At 35.4% G+C, this 21,966-nt stretch overlaps 1 long non-coding RNA gene across 1 annotated transcript; it reads left to right on the plus strand.

The window, feature by feature from the left end:
• Positions 1 to 1,880: 1,880 nt before the first annotated feature.
• On the plus strand, positions 1,881 to 11,674 carry LOC123523430 (uncharacterized). The gene is made up of 4 exons (XR_006681099.2): positions 1,881 to 2,084; positions 3,251 to 3,378; positions 10,924 to 11,035; positions 11,545 to 11,674. It is a non-coding gene; the product is annotated as an uncharacterized LOC123523430 (long non-coding RNA).
• The last annotated feature ends 10,292 nt before the right edge of the window (positions 11,675 to 21,966 follow it).

A 21,966-nucleotide genomic window follows, 5' to 3' on the forward strand; every position in this document is an offset into this window, starting at 1 on the left:
GTAACGCCTAATGCTGACGGTGCTCAAGGAATAGTATTCAAGGCACTGCGTTTATTGCCCACTTAGCAGTGTTCTCTGTTCAATGCTCACTGAATAACGTTCACGGCCAATGCTGACCGTTTTTATGCTGACCATGCTCACGTAGTAGTATTTAAGGTACTGGATGTATTGCCATATAAGCAGTGTTCTTTGTACGATGTTCTCTGAGTTCACGGCTAATTCTGACCGATTAATGCTGGTCATGCTCACCGTGTAGTAATTAAGGCTCTGCGTGAACTGACCACTTAGCAGTGTTTTCTGTACAATGCTCACTGAGTAACATTCGCGGCTAATGCTGACCGATTAACGCTGATCATGCTCACGGAGTAGTATTTCAGGCACTGCGTGTATTGCCCACTTAGAAGTGTTTTTGTAATAACTCATTGAGTAACGTTCACGGCTAATGCTGACCGATTAATTCTGACCATGCTTATGGAGTAGAATTTAGGGCGCTGTGTGTATTGCCCACTTAGCAGTGATCTCTATACAATGCTCACTGAGTAACGTTCACGGCTAATGCTGACCGATTAACGCTAATCATGCTCACAGAGTAGTATTTACGGCACTGCGGGTATTTCCCACTTAGCATTGATCTTAGTACAATGCTCAATGAATAACGATCACGGATTATGCTGACCGATTAATGCTGACATTGGCCAAGTAGTAGTATTTAGGGCACTGCGTGTATTGCCCATTTAGCAGTGTTATCTGTACAATGCTCGCTGAGTAATGTTCACAGCTAATGCTGACAGATTAATGCTGACCATGCTCAAGTAGAAGTATTCAAGGCAATGCGTGTATTGCCCACTTAGCAGTGATCTGTCTTCAATGCTCAATGAGTAACGATCACGGATTATGCTGACAGTGCTTAAGGTGTAGTATTCAAGGCACTGCGTGTGTATTGCACACTTAGCAGTATTCTCTGTACAGTGCTCACTGAGTAACGTTCACGGCTAATGCCGACCGATAAATGCTGACCGTGCTCAGGAGTAGTATCTAATATACTACGTACATGAACTCCGGAAAAAATATTTCATTTCTTAAATGTTCGCTTAACAGTTTTCACTGAGTAGATTTCTCGAGTTTGTGAGGACTGCTCACTGCTCAATGATGCTCATGCTCACTGAGTAATATTTAAAGCACTGTGTGTGCTACTCTCTAAATGTTTGCATTTGTGAGTACTAGTCACTAAGGAGGTTCTGTTTTTTTAACTTATGAATATTACTGAATAATAGAAGCTATCTTGTTTATTGCAAATGATAAATATATTAACAACTTTAAATGGTTGACTTTTGCCAGACAAGTGCATGTCCGGCTTGTTAGAATGTTCTTGTTTATTTCATTTTTGTTAGAGATTTTTTTTTAATCGGGCTGTAAATCTATTCATGAACCTAAACAATATGTCGATTGTATTTATACCAGTAACCCCGTAATGATATATCATAATTTCAAATATTAAGTACTTCAGAGGCTACTATAATATGTATGACAATTTGAGACTGTTCAGTTATCATTTAGTGTATCATTTAGGATTGCTTAATAAAATTGATTTTGTGATAAAGATACGAAAAATAGTCATAATATAAGTATGATCATCATCTTCTTCAGTAATCGCCTCACTCTAGAATAGCATACTCGATATCTGAGTATGATCTATAAAGTTAAGCATTCAGTTCCAGCTCCATCAGTAAAGATAACAATACTAATAGTTTTCTTCTGGTTATTATTAATAATAAAAAAATGTACTGACATTTGTTTCACCGTCAGTTCTAAATGACGTATTATCGAACGTCACTTATGACGTGCTATTAACGTTCTCTCTATGATGATAACGTCTAAATTATTGACGTCATTGATAAGCAGATACACTGACAGTGAAAACATCCATTACACGGTCAAAATTCATATTTGTAACTGAACAAACTGTCTAGGAAAGCATAGAAAAAAGCGGAATAGTGTATGTCCCTCTGGCACAGAAGGAGATATACGTAAAAACTTTACCAGATTTAAGGCACCAGAAGATATGATACAAGAGCTCGAGGATGGTAAGTTTTAATGAAATAATAATTATAATGAATGATATCTTCACTTATAGAACCTCATACAGAATGTTGAGTATCATAGATGTGATATACTTCCTTTTTTTCTGAAGTATTTTTTTTTAAAAAGAACTACAGTAAAATTAATACTTTGGGCATGCGTTGTTTCTGATCACCGTATGAGTTTAATCCAGTCTGAATATTTTGTTGGGTACTTTCTAGATTTTGAAGAAAAATAGAAGTCGTACCACTTTATAATGTGATCAGAGATTATATATGTAGATCTGTTTAGTTAAATAAAATACAAAATGTAGTTTTAATCTATAAATTAAACGTTCTTCCGCCCTTTCTATATATAAAGCAGTTGTTTTGGGTTTTGTTGAAAAATGTTGTATGTCAAACAACATGCCCTTACATCCATTAAAAAGAACGAAATGCATGATAACATGTATAAAATTAATTAAAATTGTAATAATCGGAAACTACTGATGGATCAATCAAATAAAATGTCGACGTTAAAATGTATTTGGTATTCACATCAAATATACACTTTCTTGGGGAAAAAAACAACAACAAAAAAGTATGTTTTTCGTTAGTAAAAATTGCACTGCTGAAGATGATGTTTTCAATATTTAAAAAAAGAAGAAGTGTTTGGATATGTTTGGCATAAATTGACATTTTCTGTTTTATTCCCCTTTAAAATCATGTAAATATTTTTGATACTATAAGTTTCGTTTGTTATGTATTTCTAGCAGAACGTCACACTGAAACTTTGTAATGTTACGTCTTTAGGTTTTACCTTCTTTTAATAAAGTCATTATTATTATTATCATCATTCCAGAGAGACATATGAATAAATTGCGTTAACATGTCAGCTCCTTTATAATGTTGATGTATAAACTCCTTGTAAAGAATACAAAGTATTTAAATCCTTTTTGATATGTACTTTACCGAAAAGTCACATGGATTGGAAACAAACATTTTCTGTATACAATGTATATTATTGCGATTTAAAATATGCATTTCACACATAGCAGAGATGTACCGCGATGACGATAGAACGTTTCGTACCAATGATATGTCGATCCCGCGGTCAAATATGTAATGATACCTTTTCTCAAAGTGTACACCATTAAAAGTAAGTGGTATTTCTTTTACAAAAAACGCCGAAGATTCTAAGATAGCAACTGCTGGAGTATCTTTCACAGTAGACTTCCGGGATGGGGATCTTACCAGGTTGCCATCTAGACTAGCAGACAGACTTGACGGAGCTATTACACCTCCCGAGGACGACAACGAGGTAGGATTTTACTGATAAATGGTGGGAGGGTGTGATTGTTTCATTCGTTTATTTTTTTGTTGTGAAATTGCTTTTTATAGATAGGTTGTCTGTTTTAATTAGTTTTATATTGTAATATGAGGTACTCTTGTGACAACTGATGTGTCAAGGTATAAGCTGATCATTCATACATGTAGGGTTAACGCACGTTTTTTTGTGTAACAACATCTGCAGAATCCCAAGGGATTGGTTGGTGCACGAGCCCGTAGGGCGAGTGCACCAACATAGCCCGAGGGATTCTGCAGATGTTGTTTCACGAAACAAACGTGTGTTATCGCTATTCTTGCATAAAACACAACTAAAGTGCTGGAAATATCGAAAAAGCAAGACTATTCAGCTGACATTAGCCGATCGAAGTCGGCCGTTTCAGGTTGTTATGGACACATGTTTTATTTATGCATTTCCTGGGCATACAGAAACAGTGCATATTTTATACATGTCGAACGGACATTCTTGTTGTGGTAATTTCTTTAATATTAAATATATGTAAAATAAGCATGACTTCCCCTTTTTCCGATATATCGGTAGGAACTTTAGCTTTAGAGGCTCGGAATTATGAGAAAGGGGCATACTGTACACGGCATCCTGTCTTTAGACAATTTGCAGGTGAGGTGCCGACAGAATACAATTCTGCTTGGTTTAAATTAACAGTCTGCCCCTTACGCTTTTTAAATGTAAATATTATCGTTTAATAGAAACTGGTATCGATACCTATATTCTTCATGTCGTTAAAAATGAAATCTCTAGGCCTATAACTAGAAAATTTTGCTTTGCACCCCACCCCATCGCGATTAAAGTTTGATAAGCACAAAAATTTGAATTTTTCCAACATCGATATAATCAACTTAGATTGGATTTATAAACTCAAACATGGTTGGTGAGATCTACAAATAAATTGAAAAATATATAATAAATACCTTCTGTTCATCAAATGTTCATTAACTATGGAAAAATTCTTCAAACTTTACGCTTCGTCATGTTTATGCTTTACATTACACACCATCACTACATCGGTAGACTGCATAGATGTGTAAAGTAGACACAAACATTTTTTAAAAGTTATAGTGTAAGATTTAAAGTTAGCATGTCAACTTTCTCGACTCAAATTAATTTGGAAAACGAAATTGTATTTTTGTAAATATTGTTTGCCTATCATTTTCAAGGATTAAATCGCGGCGTGTAAACTTACTTTGAGTCTAATACGCGTAATAATACAATAATAAGGAACGTCAATTCAGTCGCGTATCAAGAGAGGTAGCGCTTATTACAAGTTAAAGTAAAGTTAGGTTCAAAAATGATATTTTTAATAAAAATGCAGATGAAAAGATTTCATAAATCTCGGACCTTTCGACTTCGGCCAAAATTGATTCGGGATCCATAATTTGCTTACGTTGGACCCGCAACAGCATATTCAAAACGTTCACCAACAGCGCGTGCTCACGAGAATCTCCTTGTTTGTACACGTTTTTTCCCTGTTTGTGCATGCCCGAAATCGGCAAAAACAAAGGTTTTATGCAAGAATGTATATTATTCAACATTTTACCATTCAAAAACGTGTAGATGTTCACTGTTTCATAACGAAACCTCATTATTGTAGCTTCTTCTGGGTCGTAAAGACCAAAACGAAAGCTTTTAGGTATAACTGAACATTTTAAACTGTATGTCAATGACGAACGGATGAATGAATAATAATAATAATAATAATAACTTTATTTAAAGAAGGTAACACAGAATGATATATAACAGCGTTAGAACATATTAGTTTAGTTAAGTTTCAATGTCGCCTTCTGTAAGATTAATAAAACAGTTCAGCACACAAACAATAATTAATTATATTAAAACTGATTATCTAATTATAATATAAGACAAAATGTGATTGATAAACATCTAAATACGGCATTCACTCTTGATGAACACTCCATTTAATTAGGGAAAAATATGTATACAATCATAAAGTAAAATCACTCAGATATGCATTCACCCGTTAAAAGAAAATAAATAAATAGCAACTTCAGAAAAAAAAGTTGTAGCTTATTCAGATCCTAATAAGTATTTTTTTTTTGTGTTTGCTTTTGAAAAAAAATAAGTGAATCCATACAATATTCTGTGGAATGATATTCCATACTTTAGCACTATTATAGTCAAATGATCTTTTCATATAATTTGTGCGACATTTAGGTATTAAAACATCATTATGTACAACTGATCTAAGGCCATTAATTACATTGTTGGAAAATGTTGAAATATCAGAACTGTATGTAAGATGGTACAAGATTTTTTGTAGCTTTATATATCATTACTCCAGTATGGTATTTGCATCGATCATAAAATTTCATCCATCCGAGTTCTTTTAACATTTCAGATTTACTTGTCTGCAGTTCTTTGTTTAAAACAATTCTAGCAACTCCTCCTTGAAGTACAAAAATCTAATTTAATGCCTTTACTGCATGTAGACCAAATTGTACAGCAGTAATCTAAAACAGACAAAATATATGCATTGTAGAATAATTTTTTCATATCATCGATTCCTCACCTAAATCAGATTCAGAATATTCAGTTTTTAGAAATCTCGCAAGTTCAACCTTGGAATCGCAGTATTATGGCTCGGAACAGATAAAACTTGACGTGCACCCGGAATGCCAGCTTTTCACCTTCTGTTTTCGGCAAGGACCACCCAAAATTACAGTCGTCAAATTTCTTAATAAAATCTATATAACAAGACTAACATATAATTAATTTACATTTCCCTACAGATTTTACCAGAACATTCGAGTAGATCTATTAAATCGGATTAACATTTAAATTAATATCTATTAACCTTGCTAATTTCTAGCTATTATAATTAAATATAATTATTCGATAAACATAGAGCTTATTTATTTCTCCCTTTATGAAATTCCGCTTGACCCTCAGTAAGTATACGGAAATTGTCGTCTGCCGTCGTAGCTGAACGCACGTTAGGAACAGGACCGAGTCGTGTAGGCTGGTTTCTTATTCCTTATTCCTTTTTCAAATAAGGAATAAAGAACTAGTTCCTTATTACTTATTCGCAGAACACTAGGTAAAAACAGTGAGTAAATAATCCTTACTCTGTTTAGCAGCATAAAATGAATACGCTGGATCATAGCACGAGTGATTAAGATCGAGAAACCGAATAAGGAATAAGGAACTGGTTCCCTATTCTTTTTTCAAAAATCGAATAAGGAATAGAAATAGAAAAATGAAAATAATTTAAATCACAATATTATCTTTTCAAAAAGTGTATATACATTCTCGTCATAAAATGTTTCGAGGTTGTAAGTGGTATTTTCGACAGATATGAGACAGTTTGACTCAAAATAGAGGTACAAAGTTCGAATAAGGAACTGGACTTTTTGGAGACGAAATGGTAGAAACAGTGAGATAATAATCCTTAATCGAGGTTTAAAAAAAAATGAACACGTTAGATCATAACACGAGTTAGTTAGATTGAAAAACTGAATAAGGAATAAGGAACTGGTTTCCTATTCCTTATTCAAACGTCAATTAAGGAATAGAACACAGAAAATAAAAATAGTTTAATCGCATAAAATCTTTTCAAAAAGTGTATATACATTGTCGTCATAAGCTGTTTTAAGGATGGAATTTTCAAGCGATATGTACGAAAGACCCGTGGTGACATTTCAACTTCATTATTTCACGATTTCTACTTCATGATTTCACGATTTCCACTTCATGAATTCACGAATTCACGATTTCTGCTTCCTGATTTCACGATTTCCCCTTCATGAATTCACGATTTCACGATTTCCACTTCATGAATTCACGATTTCACGAATTCACGATTTCACGAAAAACTCTTCACGATTTCTTGATTTCACGATTTCATGATTTCACGATTTCTTGATTTCACAATTTCCACTTCATGAATTCACGATTTCGGCTTCCTGAATTCACGATTTCCACTTCTTGAATTCACGATTTCAAGATTTCCACTTCATGAATTCACGATTTCACGAATTCACGATTTCTTGATTTCACGATTTCATGAAAAAACTTCACGATTTATTGATTTCACGATTTCCACTTCATGATTTCACGATTTCTGCTTCCTGAATTCATGATTTCCACTTCACGAATTCACAATTTCACGATTTCCACTTCATGAAATCACGATTTCTGCTTCCTGAATTCATGATTTCCATTTCACGAATTCACGATTTCATGAAAAAACTTCACGATTTATTGATTTCACGATTTCCACTTCATGATTTCACGATTTCTGCTTCCTGAATTCATGATTTCCACTTCACGAATTCACAATTTCACAATTTCCACTTCATGAAATCACGATTTCTGCTTCCTGAATTCATGATTTCCACTTCACGAATTCACAATTTCACAATTTCCACTTCATGAAATCACGATTTCTGCTTCCTGAATTCATGATTTCCACTTCACGAATTCACAATTTCACGATTTCCACTTCATGAAATCACGATTTCCACTTCACGAATTCACGATTTCACGATTTTTACTTCACGAATTCACGATTTCCACTTCATGAATTCACGATTTCACGATTTCCACTTCACGAATTCACGATTTCCACTTCATGAATTCACGATTTCCACTTCACGAATTCACGATTTCCACTTCATGAATTCACAATTTCACGATTTCCACTTCACGAATTCACGATTTCCATTTCATGAATTCACGATTTCCACTTCATGAATTCACGATTTCCACTTCCACCAATTCACGATTTCACAATTTCAACTTCATGAATTCACGATTTCACCATTGTGAAATCGTGAATTCGTGAAGTGGAAATCGTGAAATCGTGAATTCGTGAAGTGGAAATTGTGAAATCGAGTATTCATAAAGTAGAAATCGTGATTTCATGAAGTGGACATCGTGAATTCATGAAGTGGAAATCGTGAATTCAGAAAGCAGAAATCGTGAAATCGTGAATTCATGAAGTGGAAATCGTGAAATCAAGAAATCGTGAAATCAAGAAATCGTGAAGTTTTTCGTGAATTCGTGAATTCATGAAGTGGAAATCGTGAAATCATGAATTCATGTAGTGGAAATCGTGAATTCAGGAAGCAGAAATCGTGAATTCATGAAGTGGAAATCGTGAAATCAGGAAACAGAAATCGTGAAATAATGAAGCTGAAATGTCACCACGGGTCTTTCGTAGATATGAAGGGTTTTACGATTTCTGCTTCCTGAATTCACGATTTTCACTTCTTGAATTCACGATTTCAAGATTTCCACTTCATGAATTCACGATTTCACGAATTCACGATTTCACGAATTCACGATTTCATGAAAAAACTTCATGATTTATTGATTTCACGATTTCCACTTCATGATTTCACGATTTCCACTTCATGAAATCACGATTTCTGCTTCCTGAATTCATGATTTCCACTTCACGAATTCACAATTTCACGATTTCCACTTCATGAAATCACGATTTCCACTTCACGAATTCACGATTTCACGATTTTTACTTCACGAATTCACGATTTCCACTTGATGAATTCACGATTTCCACTTCATGAAATCACGATTTGTGCTTCCTGAATTCATGATTTCCACTTCACGAATTCACAATTTCACGATTTCCACTTCATGAAATCACGATTTCCACTTCACGAATTCACGATTTCACGATTTTTACTTCACGAATTCACGATTTCCACTTGATGAATTCACGATTTCACGATTTCCACTTCACGAATTCACGATTTCCACTTCATGAATTCACGATTTCACGATTTCCACTTCACGAATTCACGATTTCCACTTCATGAATTCACGATTTCACGATTTCCACTTCACGAATTCACGATTTCCACTTCATGAATTCACGAATTCACGATTTCCACTTCACGAATTCACGATTTCCACTTCATGAATTCACGATTTCACGATTTCCACTTCACGAATTCACGATTTCCATTTCATGAATTCACGATTTCCACTTCATGAATTCACTATTTCCACTTCCATGAATTCACGATTTCACAATTTCAACTTCATGAATTCACGATTTCACCATTGTGAAATCGTGAATTCGTGAAGTGGAAATCGTGAAATCGTGAATTCGTGAAGTGGAAATTGTGAAATCGAGAATTCATGAAGTGGACATCGTGAATTCATGAAGTGGACATCGTGAATTCAGAAAGCAGAAATCGTGAAATCGTGAATTCATGAAGTGGAAATCGGTAAATCAAGAAATCGTGAAATCATGAAATCGTGAAATCAAGAAATCGTGAAGTTTTTCGTGAAATCGTGAATTCGTGAATTCATGAAGTGGAAATCGTGAAATCGTGAATTCAGGAAGCAGAAATCGTGAATTCATGAAGTGGAAATCGTGAAATCAGGAAGCAGAAATCGTGAAATAATGAAGCTGAAATGTCACGAGGGGTCTTTCGTAGATATGAGAGGGTTTTACTAAAAAAAAAGTACAAAGTTCGAATAAGGCACTGGACTTTTCGGTGACGAAATGGTACAAACAGTATAAAAATTAAGAAATAATTTATAGCAAAACAGTGTTTTATCACTATTTATACACAATGGGTGGTTATACGTCGAGCGTAATAAATTCACGAGGGCGCAGCCATGACGATCATGTATATACGCTTTTTGAAAAGATTTTATTGCGATAAAATATATTTTTCTGTGCTGTATTCTTTATTCGACTTTTGAAAAAGGAATAGGGAACCAGTTCCTTATTCCTTATTTGTTTTTTTCGATCTAACTTACTCGTGTTATGATCTAACGTGTTTATCTTGTGCTGTGGAACGTTTTCAAGTGCGAGTAAGGATTATTTTTTCACTGCTTGTACCATGTCGTCTCCGAAAAGTCCAGTTTCTTACTCGAACTTTCATACCCTATTTTGAGTTATGCTCTCTGAAACCCATGGAAAATACCACTTATATCATTAAAACATTTTATGTCAAAAATGCATATACACTTTTTGAAAAGATATTATTAAGATTGACATATTTTCATTTTTCTCTGTTCTGCTCCTTATTTGACTTTTGAAAAGGTAATAGGGGACCAGATCTTTATTCCTTATTCGGTTTTTTTCAATCTTACTTACTCGTGCTCTTATCTAGTTTGTTCATTTTATGTTGTTGAAGCGAGTAAGGATTATTTTCCCACTGCTTTACCTAGTGTTCTCCGAATAGGGAATCCTTATTCCTTATTTGAAAAAGGAATAAGGAAGAAAGAACCAGCCTACTCGTCATACCGAGTACCAGTCTTCCTCGTTACAATATGACCGTTGTTTGCGCGCCATCAGTCGGATCGTAGCATTTTATTTTTATCATTTTTCTTTAGCTTAGCTGTGACAAACTACTGCAGTGGAACAAGAAGTGTTTCAATAAATTTGAGAAAGATGGAAGCGAGCAAAAGATATTCATTGTACTGCAACGTTTTGTTTTCTTTCTTCATTTCCGCATAACATTTGCATCTAAATCTCATGTTTTATCATATTGTCATTCCCAGGTAAAATACACATCTGAGGAAAGACAACTATTAGCAGAGCTTTTACGAAATGATGTTTTGCGCGAGAAGAAAGAAAAGGCCACAAAACACTCCGGAGCCCGGTTTTAAACAGGTATATATAGGGGGTATAGCTGTAGTCACATGTACAAGATCAAAACAAGACTTGACAGATAAAACAGTTTTTCATTCCGTATGATAATGCAATTATAACTGGGAAAGGAGTACAGCGGAAAGATATGGAAAGTTAGGGGATACAAATGTGCTTTTTTCTTTTCCAAACATGTAGATATATTTTCTGTTTCCAAATAAAATGCCGATGTGAGATAATCTCACCTCATAACCACGAGATACTAAATGTCATTGTTTTAATGAAAAAAAAAAAAAGAAACAGATAAGCTATATTAAAAGGCATAGGCTAACATTATCTAACGCGATATTTTATGAATATAATATTAAAAGCACAGCTAAATCTATTTCACATACAATCTGTACTGCGTGACTAACGCAGTTTAAAGTTTTTCTTGATAAACAAGAAGTCTGTTTTTATAATGTAGCTGTTTTGTAAACTGAACAAATTTATTCTACTCTGTACTTTTAATTCAATCTTATTTTATTTTCCAGGGACTTGGAAGTCGTAAATCGATTCGGATGCTGAAATTTCACATTGGATCTTTACGACACATGCATATTCAATCTGTTATTGATTTACTTTTGAAAATTCAAATGATATATATTACATATTTTAAGCACAGTTTCGTTATTGTTGTCCTTATTTATTCCCAGGTTCTGTTGTGATAGACCTGGAAAATTTGGAAATGCAACATTGCTAACCCACATGGCTTATTTTTGAGCACCTTTATAAGGCACCAAGGTCCATGATTTTTTTAATTAAGATCTAAAAACCAGTCTAGAAACTCTAGCATCTGATTTGTTAATTTTGAGCGCAGTCTTGAAATTGATCAATGTCAAAGCTAGGTTCTGAGACTCGTCTCCAAACTCAAGTTTTACAACACTGGACCCAGGGCGCGTTTAGTCTAGCCATGACAGACTTAATCTATTATTCTGACCTTAAATGGTCTTTCGAAATTTGCGGGTAAGGAAACCTATTACTATAGATGATAAGACACCGTTTTGATACAGAGGAAGTAAACCGTTGTGAAAATGACCTTTGAGCTTCAAGTGCGACCTTGACCTTGAACCTAATAATTTGGTCTATGCACTCTGCATGTCGTCTTGATAAGTTTAACAACTGAAGCTAGTTTATGACGGTCCTTCCAGTGGCTAAGGATAAATGGAGCTTATACAAATTTAAGCCCGTAAGAGCGCGACCTTGAAAGCAGACCTAGTGTTCTGCGTTGTGCACTTTGCATGTCAACTAAATGCGGTTACCAAATGACGCTAGTTTTATGAAATCAGTTTTAATAACTAAAAGAAATTAAACAAAACGCAATTTTGAGGTATCTGATATTTGGCTTCTACTGTGGCCTTGACCTTAAAGATAGTGACTTAAGCTATGCACACTGCATATTATATTGATAAGGTTAAAAGTTGTTGAATTTCTTTTATCCTTCCAGTGGTTAAGTGGTCAAGCGTGACACTAAATCAGCATCTCGTCTTTATCTATTTCCACGAATGATTTGTTTACATGGTTTAAAAGATAATGATGGAAATAGTTGTATTGATACGTTTCTGCCGATGGAAAGTAAAATATCATGTTCGTTGCTTAAAAAGATTTTCAACATTTTTACACTTGTTAGTTTAATAGTTCAGTTGAAACTAAAGTGCTGTGCGAAAAGAATATGGGTTGCTATTTTGATGATCTTAATTTTGATCGCAGTACAAATCATAGCAGAGAGCTTGTTTCCTCATTTTCGCCGTTGTGTGTTTCTCTTGAGATTTCTACTGCTAAAGAAGAAATAGTAGGTTTTTGCACAAAGTTGATTACCGTTTGATTGGCGCTTGGTTCAGTTTGCATGTTAGTACCAAGTCCCTTCCACGAAGATAAGGTATTGCGGGAAATTATATTATATGTTTTGCAGAAATAGAAAGTAATTTTAAAACAAGAAATACATAATTTTATATCTTAAAAGACGATAGTCGACGATTTCAGAAGATTATGATATTTTCATATCCTTTTTGTTATTCTATTATCTATTTAACGTTTTTCAAATAGCAAAACTGAACACCTCACTTTAACAAATATGGTTTTCTTTTAATTTTTACAAAGGTTTCGTTCGGCTGCAGTAATTACAGCAATGAGAAGGCGTGCCATGCGCAAAACCCATGTTCCTATCTCAAAGGTCAAGGTCACAGTTGGAGGTCAAAGGTCAAATTGAAGTTTGTCCAGAGCATTTCTTCTTCATGCATGGTGGAATGTTGATGTAACTTGGCGTGAATATTCACCATTATGAGACGGAGTGTCATGCGCAAGAACCAGGTCCCTAGATCCAAGGTCAAGATACCAGTTGGAGGTCAAAGGTCAAATTGAAATTTGTCCAGAGCATTTCTTCTTCATGCATGGTGGGATTTTGATGTAACATGGCATCGAATGTTCAACATTATGAGACGGAGTGTCATGGGCAAGTACCAGGTCCAAGGTCAACGTCAAACTTGACAGCTGGCTAGCTCGACATTCTGCCCATGAGCATACTTGTTATATTTATTAAACTTACTTATCATTTTAGATACATCAATATTCTTCTAAATAAACTGAGCGAAACGTAGCTTTAAGGTAGAACGCGACACTTTCGAGTGGCGTTTTTTTGCCATGTATGAAGTTGACAATATTGTAAACAAGGTGCAGTTTATTTATACCAGTAGAGCAAACCAGTTTTCGACCACGAGACGTTAAAGTTGACTACCAAAGCCCGTTTTTGAAAATGACGTCGCCGCGTATCCTTGGCAACTGTTACGGGTACTGTAATAGCAAACAAATTTTCTTAAATTATATACTATCCGACAAAAATTAATTTTTCCTTTATGCTGTTATAAAATCATTGTTTTACACCGACAAATATTTGAAAAATGGAACGAATATCGCCGTTTTTGACTAAAAATTGACATTCAGCTTCGCTGCATTTTTCGAATTTAAAGCGGTGTTACACCTCAGAATGGTAGCTACGCATTTTGATAGTCACTACCAAAGTTCGGCCAGGTTTTACAAAATGCGTTACAATGGTACATATGATGTGTTAAGAATCATGGAATGGGACGTATTTTTGGCAGATTTTTTCTACATCCGGGACAGCGCTCATTTTTACATTACGCACAAAAGATGAGATAAAAGGAGGGAATGTCTCCTATCAAAAATGGTGAGGGAGGGGGTTTCGGAGTTCCCCTCCAGAGATACAGTTCCTTCGTTATCTCTCGATGTATGTCAAAGTTGGTGTTGCATTGACCTCTCTCACGTGTTCCAATGGTTCTGTTTGACTGAATCTAGAGCCGTTATTATCAAGGTCAAGGTCGGATGATCGACTAAGTTCCATCATAACTCTCTTTCAAATAATACATATATTGTCCATTCGTCACAAATATTTCTTTTTGTAAATCATGAGATCATTATTAATTGGTAAATTTTGCGTTGAATTTTTGCAAACTACCAAATTGCGTTGCTTGTAACGTATTTTGGCAGTGACTACCAAAACTCGCCCGAAATTTGGTAGTGAGTACCAAAATGCGTTGCTACTATTTTGAGGTGCAACAAATAGCGGCATACTAAAAAATCCCTGACTTGAAGTTTTGATTTAAAAAAAAAAATAAACGGTGTTTAAAATGTATTCGGAGTCCAAAATGAGAAATATAATGGTGTATGTGTGTGTGTGGGGGGGGGGGGGGGGGGGGGGGGGGGGGGGGGGGGGGGGAGGGGATCACCGACTTAAGTTTTTCAATACATGTGATTTGATTTCCCACACCCCATGTGTAAATTTTGTACCGTAATTCGACGTCTGCAGATACGTTCAAAACATCACTCTTAGGCCAATTTTAGAAATTGCTTTAAAACGTATTTTCTGTTTATCACATGTTTGACGTCGCGTGATTGTAAGCCATTAAATAAAAATGATAATACACTAGTGTAATAAAGCTTTGACGTCGACGTCGTTTATAGTATAAGAGACGTTGATCAAATTGACTTGTTTATATAGTAAAAGAAAGTAGATTTTTTATGTTTTGACAGGAAAGGCTAACATGTGATAAAAAGAATATTACATTTGTGACTTTCCACATTGAATTTATTAAACTCGTTCTATAAAATTGATAAAATGCTCGACAGAGCCTCGCATTTTATCATTTTATTCAACTCGTTTAATAAATGCAATCGTGTAATATCCTCGACTTAATAATGATTTCTATTGTAATACACTGCTGAAATAAAGAAGTGATGCATATGCAATTGTGTAGATAGTTCGGAGTTTTCACACTTGATAAAAAAAATGAAGCATTATTATTGTAAAATCATAGAATAGGTCAATAAAGTTTGTTAACTTCGCCGCAAAAAGAAAGCGTGTTTGTACTTTGTTTTTCTTGATATAATCCCTAATCCTCCCTAAGCACGCATACACGCACGCACATATACACGCGCATCCCAATATCATACAGTTTTACTATTTCGTTTCTTACTACTTCAGCCTAGTAACACATGACCATAAGATTAAGTGTCATGCGCCTTTCCGTTTAGTTACCCGCTCCGTGCAAATGTTCACACATTTTGACGGCGGGATTTGGTTTTACTGGTCAGATTTAATTTTTCATTATTTTGAAATTTTATACCAAAGAACACTATTTGAAATAAATCATAACTTCTATAAGTGCCATGACAATCAGGATATAAGAGAGAACTCGCTTTGAATGCTACCCCAAAAATACATATACGCGCAAGCGTATCGTTATAAACTTCCGATGAGCGAACTGCTAAAATGTTTAAAATTGTTACACTCTGAATGTTGACATCTCAGACGCTTATTATTTTTTTATTTATTTTTATTTTTTGTTGGATTTAACGTCGCACCGACACATGAAAGGTCATATGGCGACTTTTCAGCTTTAATGGTGGAGGAAGACCCCAGTTGCCCCTCCGTGCATTATTTCATCACGAGCGGGCACCTGGGTAGAACCACCGACCTTCCGTAAGCTAGCTTGATGGCTTCCTCACATGAAGAATTTAACGCCTCGAGTGAGGCTCGAACCCACATCGATGAGGGGCAAGTGATTTGAAGTCAGCGACCTCAACCACTTGGCCACGGAGCCCCCCCCCCCGCCCCCCCTTTATTAAAATAGTAAAACGAAATCTTACACCACTCGCACCAGAACAGAAAGAAAATGCAACTGTACATGTTAAATTCTACCTCTAGGTATGGTATAAAAACCATGGTCATGAACGGGAAAGTGCACAAACCCATTTCTATCGTACATTTCTTACCTAAAACACGCAGTCCGGTGGATGGGTAGACCTACCAAGCATATTGAACAAGCGGTAATTTACCTTCCGCATTGTCTCAATATTTCATATTACAGAGATACTCCGCATAAAGCTTTCGTCAACGTTACAGAAAAAGAACTTCCGTGGACTTCCTTAACGAACATCCGATCTAGAGGAGGTCACAGCAGTGTACACGATATTCATTATAGAAATGATTTTGAATTTGAAGTTATACATTGGTATACACCTGTACTGTTTTTTTTTTTTTTGTTTTTTGTTTTTATTTTTTATTATTTTTTTTTTTTTTTTCATATTACAAATTTCTGCTGCATAAACACATTTTAGCATACACTTGTAGTTTAACGACGACTGACATACATTTCACATCTACCAATCAGAACAGATTTGTAATCTAGACGGAAGTTCAACCAAGTACATGTATTTTCTGCAATATTGGAAGAACTGTCAACTATTCGTTGTTTCTCTAAGATAAGAAATATTAAAGAAACGTGAAGAAATGGAAGATAAATTACCATTTGTTCGATATTATACATAGTACACATTTACAGAACTGTGCGTTTTAGGTATGAAATGCGCGATTGAAATGGGTTAGTATATTTTCCTGTTCATGACCATGGTTCTTATTGTATACCTAGGGGTAGGGTATACCATGTACAGAGGCATTTTCTTTCTGGTCTTGTGCCAGTATCTTACACATATACCTGCACTCGTACAAATCCTAGTATCTCGTGAATACGATTCCTGGACTTGCAAGCTTGAGCCGTCGGTCCTACGTACAAACTTTACGATTCTTGAGTTGCCCATATAGATCATAGCAACATAAAATTATACATGTTTAACATTCAACCGCTGTTCAGTTACAGCGAGTCTCAATCAAAACCACTATTTTCTGTCTTTATTTTTTAACCCCACCCGCTTAGCTCCGTAGAAGGAGCGCAGATTTATCGTAAGTTCGATCCCGGGATAGGGCGTGACGATTTGATAGAAGGTACGTATCTGAAATCATTCGTCCTTCACCTTCTGCGGTGGAGTTAGAAGTTACTTGTTGACAATACAGAATCCAGGAAGACTGGTTAGGTTAATCCCCCATCATAACATAGAAAACATCGTTAAACCAAAAGCAAATATACAATTTTCTTTCTTTTTTATTTTATGGGATGTTTAACATTTTAGCAGTGTATTTACTCGTATTTGTGATGTTTGATAGGTTTCAAATGTTAGAAAAATATTATATACAGAATATGTTTGTATTATGTATCACTGAATACAATGATAACCTTTTTTTACACACGTCTCTGAATAGCAGCTAAAACCTCTTTGCAAAGGATGGTGTTTTTCTATCCAGCGTTGCTGTCTCCGTGCAACTAATATATTCTGTTTCCCCGTAGTTGCACTTTATTTGGAATCGGGGTGTCTGACTACGCTCCAAACAATCAAAGTATTTCCAAAACGTTAAATTTATAATAAAGTTAAATAAAATAATAATGTTTATTTGAACATGATGATATAATGACATATGGGCTTTTTTAATTTTTCGCACGGTGCCGAGGTTGGCTAGGTTCTGTATATTCAAGTGTTATTTTCTGAAGACTAATTGCCTCATAAGAAGATACATGTATATTGCATGTAGCTGATATGTACATGTACATGTATATTACATGTAGCTACATGTATATTACATGCAGCTGATAAATTATTTATAGCATATAGTACAAGTTCTTTATGTAACCATTTTTACGCATAGTTAATACGTGCTGTTGTGGAATTTTACAAATGTACTTGTTACTTTTTAAAGGTTGAGATAATTCAAATAAAGGATTTTCGTTATATTCTGGCGTTTTCTTATTCATTTTTGTAAATGTTTACAATGTCATGTGCATTAATCATGTATAATCGTGGACTTGCGAGATAACTTATTTCAATCTTAACTTTGAATGAAGTCATTGCAAAGTTGTAAAGGACTCTTTTGATTAAATTCACTGTGTATGATAACGGATCTTTCGACGCTGTAATGTGATATTAGGGTAATCTTATTAGAAGAATAGCAAACACTTTACATGATATCATATTTATCGTAACTTTTGAAGTAACCATGGAAACAGAGATGTTTAAAATATGTTACATGTGGCTTTTATCGTCATTTCTTTGAGAAAAAAAAAGAATTTATCTTATTTGCTTGCTGTTACTATTCTCATGGATAGTGTCGATATACAGATAAAATCTGAGACTCTGTTCCTTTCATAGACAAGTATCAACGCTTGTAAATTTTACATTTATATATCATATAAGTCATGGCGTTATTCCCATTGTAACATTAATTTAGTTCAAGATATCACTATTGTCTACTGAAATGTGAATAATTTTAGAGCAGAGTTTTAGTATGTAAGATTGAAGCAAATTATCATCTTGAACGTTAAAAATAAAATTATTCTCGTTACGAAAATGACTGGGTTTACGGTATTGGTTTTAGTTCAGTAACTTGCTCGTGTATTTCATGCGTTTGTGTAGTGGGGTATATATACCGAGTGTAACTTGTTTTTCACCATCTAGAGAAGACTATTTGGCAGTACACATTTATTTCTCATGTAAGATTATGTCACGCGAAGAATACCCGCCTCAAGACGACCAAGACACTTCACAGCGAGAGCAAAGGGAGAGGCCTTTGAAAGACCAAGTCGTAGATGAATTGAAAGACTTTTTCGACACCAATTGAGGGAGCTGAAACGAGACTTCCATGCGGACTCCGAGTGGGTGGCAGAATCTACACGCAAAAAAGTAAGATTTGACAATAATATTCATTTGAAGAACGTGGCTAATAGGAAGCAGTTTATGTTCAATAACGAAATTGCTGACGTAATTGATAACATTGAGAAGGCTGTCAGTCTGAGAGATAGTTCCAAGGCTAGAGAATTTATCGCTGAAGCTAGAGCTAAGATAAAGCACCGTAACAAAATTATACGCATTGCTGATAGTTCGCCGGCCGGGTGGGCGACAATTCAAGAGTATGAAATGTATGACGTGGCCAGTGATTCTGACGACGACCGCCGAATCAGAAAGGCGGAGGAGAGGGCTAGAGCCAAGATTGAGAAATCAAATAAGGCTTCTGATAATAAGTACGATAACCCTTCTAGTGCTAGTTATTTTCAGCAGCAGCCCTTTCGTGCTTATAGACGCGGAACAGGACGACCTCCCATGGCGGGAAGATTCGAGTCTAAAAAACCCATCGTCTGCTACAAGTGTGGCATCGCTGGACACGTGGCTTCCGGATGTGCCTACGACTTCAACGGCAGCACGAGACACGTGGCAGGAGACACCGGAAGTACTCCAGCAACGGTCGGGAGTGGTACAGAGTCCAAAATGTCAGACCCTTCCTACAAACAACAATGAAGGTACTGTTTTTTCTAGCACTGACGTCAATTATCGACAATTTTTGAATGACAATTTCATCGATTTTCAATGCATTGACTCACAGATTAGATTTTGTGAATATTCAGAAAGTTTGGTGAATATAACAGCTGGTTCGGTCAAAGGTAGACTAAAGAAAAATTTTGATTATTGGAAAAATGTTTTAGATCCAAGTCAAGAAGTACTTTCTGTTATAGAGCACGGCTATGTAATTCCTTTTGTAAATGAACCACCTATGTATTTGATGAAAATAACAAATCGGCTTTAAGAGAAAAAGATTTTGTAGATAAAGCATTATCTGATTTGCTAGAAAAAAGATGCATTTATGAGGTACCTTTTGTGCCGCACAATGTGAGCCCATTATCTGTGGCTACAAATTCATCTGGTAAAAAACGTCTTATTTTAGATTTAAGTGTTTTAAACCTGTACGTTAAAAAGAAAGGGTTAAGTTTGAGGATTATAAGGTTGCGAAGGAGTTTCTCGTACCTCATGGGTATATGTATAAGTACGACTTGACCAGTGGTTATCACCACATCGATATAATAGCCAATCAGCATACTTATCTTGGATTCTCTTGGCCCGTTAACGGTAGAACACGTTATATGGTTTTTTCAGTGCTACCTTTTGGACTTTCCAGTGCCCCTAGATGTTTTTGTAAGACTTTGCGGCCTTTACTGAAGTTCTGGCGTTCCCATGGTTTAAGAACACTCCTTTTTCTCGATGATGGTTTCGGGATTAATGCCTCTTTTGAATTAACGCTTAGAGACTCGAACTTTGTTCAGCAAACACTTGATAATGCAGGTTTTGTTATAAACATTGAAAATCCATTTTCATACCTACCCAGATTCTAGAATGGCTAGGATACATTTGGAATCTGCAGTCCGGCTGTTTTATTATACCTGATAGGCGCAGGGATAGTGCTATAGACTGTTTAAAAGATATTTTTTCAAAATATCCTACAGTTACACCAAGGCATTTGGCTAAGTTTGCAGGAAAAGTTTTATCAATGGCTCCTGTTTTAGGCAATGTGTGTTTTCTTAAAACTAAGAGTTTTTATAGAATCATAGAATCGCGTTGTCACTGGGATTCTGCTTTGAACATTTCACAATGTTTACATTGCTTACATTTCTGGGATCGAGTACTCTCGGGTGTATTAAGCAAGCCACTTTTTACCGAGGTTTTACCGGCCAAGGCAGTGTATTCGGATGCTTCGGCTTCCGCAGGGGCAGGTTATATTGAATGCGACCATTCTATAGCACACAGACCCTGGAATTTTTTGAACAAGCTTAGAGCTCGACTTTTAGGGAGATGTTAGCTATCAATTACTGTTTACTTAGCTTTTCGTCTAAATTAGCAGGTAGAAGAGTATTGTGGCATACAGATAGCAAAAACTGTGTTTCTATAATAGAAAAGGGTAGTATGAATAGTAATTTACATGATATGGCGGAAAACATATTTACTATTTGTGCAAGAAATTGTATTTCTCTAGAAATGAAATGGATTAGCAGAGATTTGAATTTAGAGGCTGACAGGTATAGTAGAATTGTTGATCTTGATGACTACGGGGTTAGCGCAGAATTTTTTGACTTTTTAGAAAGCATGTATGGACCGCACGATATAGATAGGTTTGCAAACGAATACAATTGCAAAGTTTCTCGTTATAATTCCTTATTTTGGACACCTAGTACAGAGGCTGTCGATGCCTTTACTCAAGATTGGGGAAATGATAACAATTGGTGTGTTCCACCGGTCTCATTAGCCCCACGGGCTTTAAATCATATATTCTGTTGCAAGGGTACTGGGACGTTTGTGTTACCTTTTTGGCCGTCTAGTCCATTTTTTCCACTTATTTTTGGAGAAAATTCTATTTTGAAGCCTTATATACAGGACATTCTACTTTTTCACGAGCCTTCCAGAATTTATGTTCAGGGAAGCAATAAGGAGTCTATATTCGGTTCCTCCAGCTTCAATAGTAAAGTCCTTGTTGTACGAATTGTATTTATGGAGAATCGTTTTGAATTTAATGTTTAAGAAACATTAATATACGAGCGAGGTGCTCAAGCGTAGAATGTTTTTTGTTACATGTATTTATTAATTATACCAAGCATAGTATATTGTTGTCACTGAATTTTGATGTCCGGGCATATTGAAGTATTAATATTTTTCTACGACATTATATAATATTTATACATTAAGCAATG

Source organism: Mercenaria mercenaria, chromosome 3, assembly GCF_021730395.1.
Source record: "Mercenaria mercenaria strain notata chromosome 3, MADL_Memer_1, whole genome shotgun sequence".
Classification (NCBI taxonomy): domain Eukaryota; kingdom Metazoa; phylum Mollusca; class Bivalvia; order Venerida; family Veneridae; genus Mercenaria; species Mercenaria mercenaria.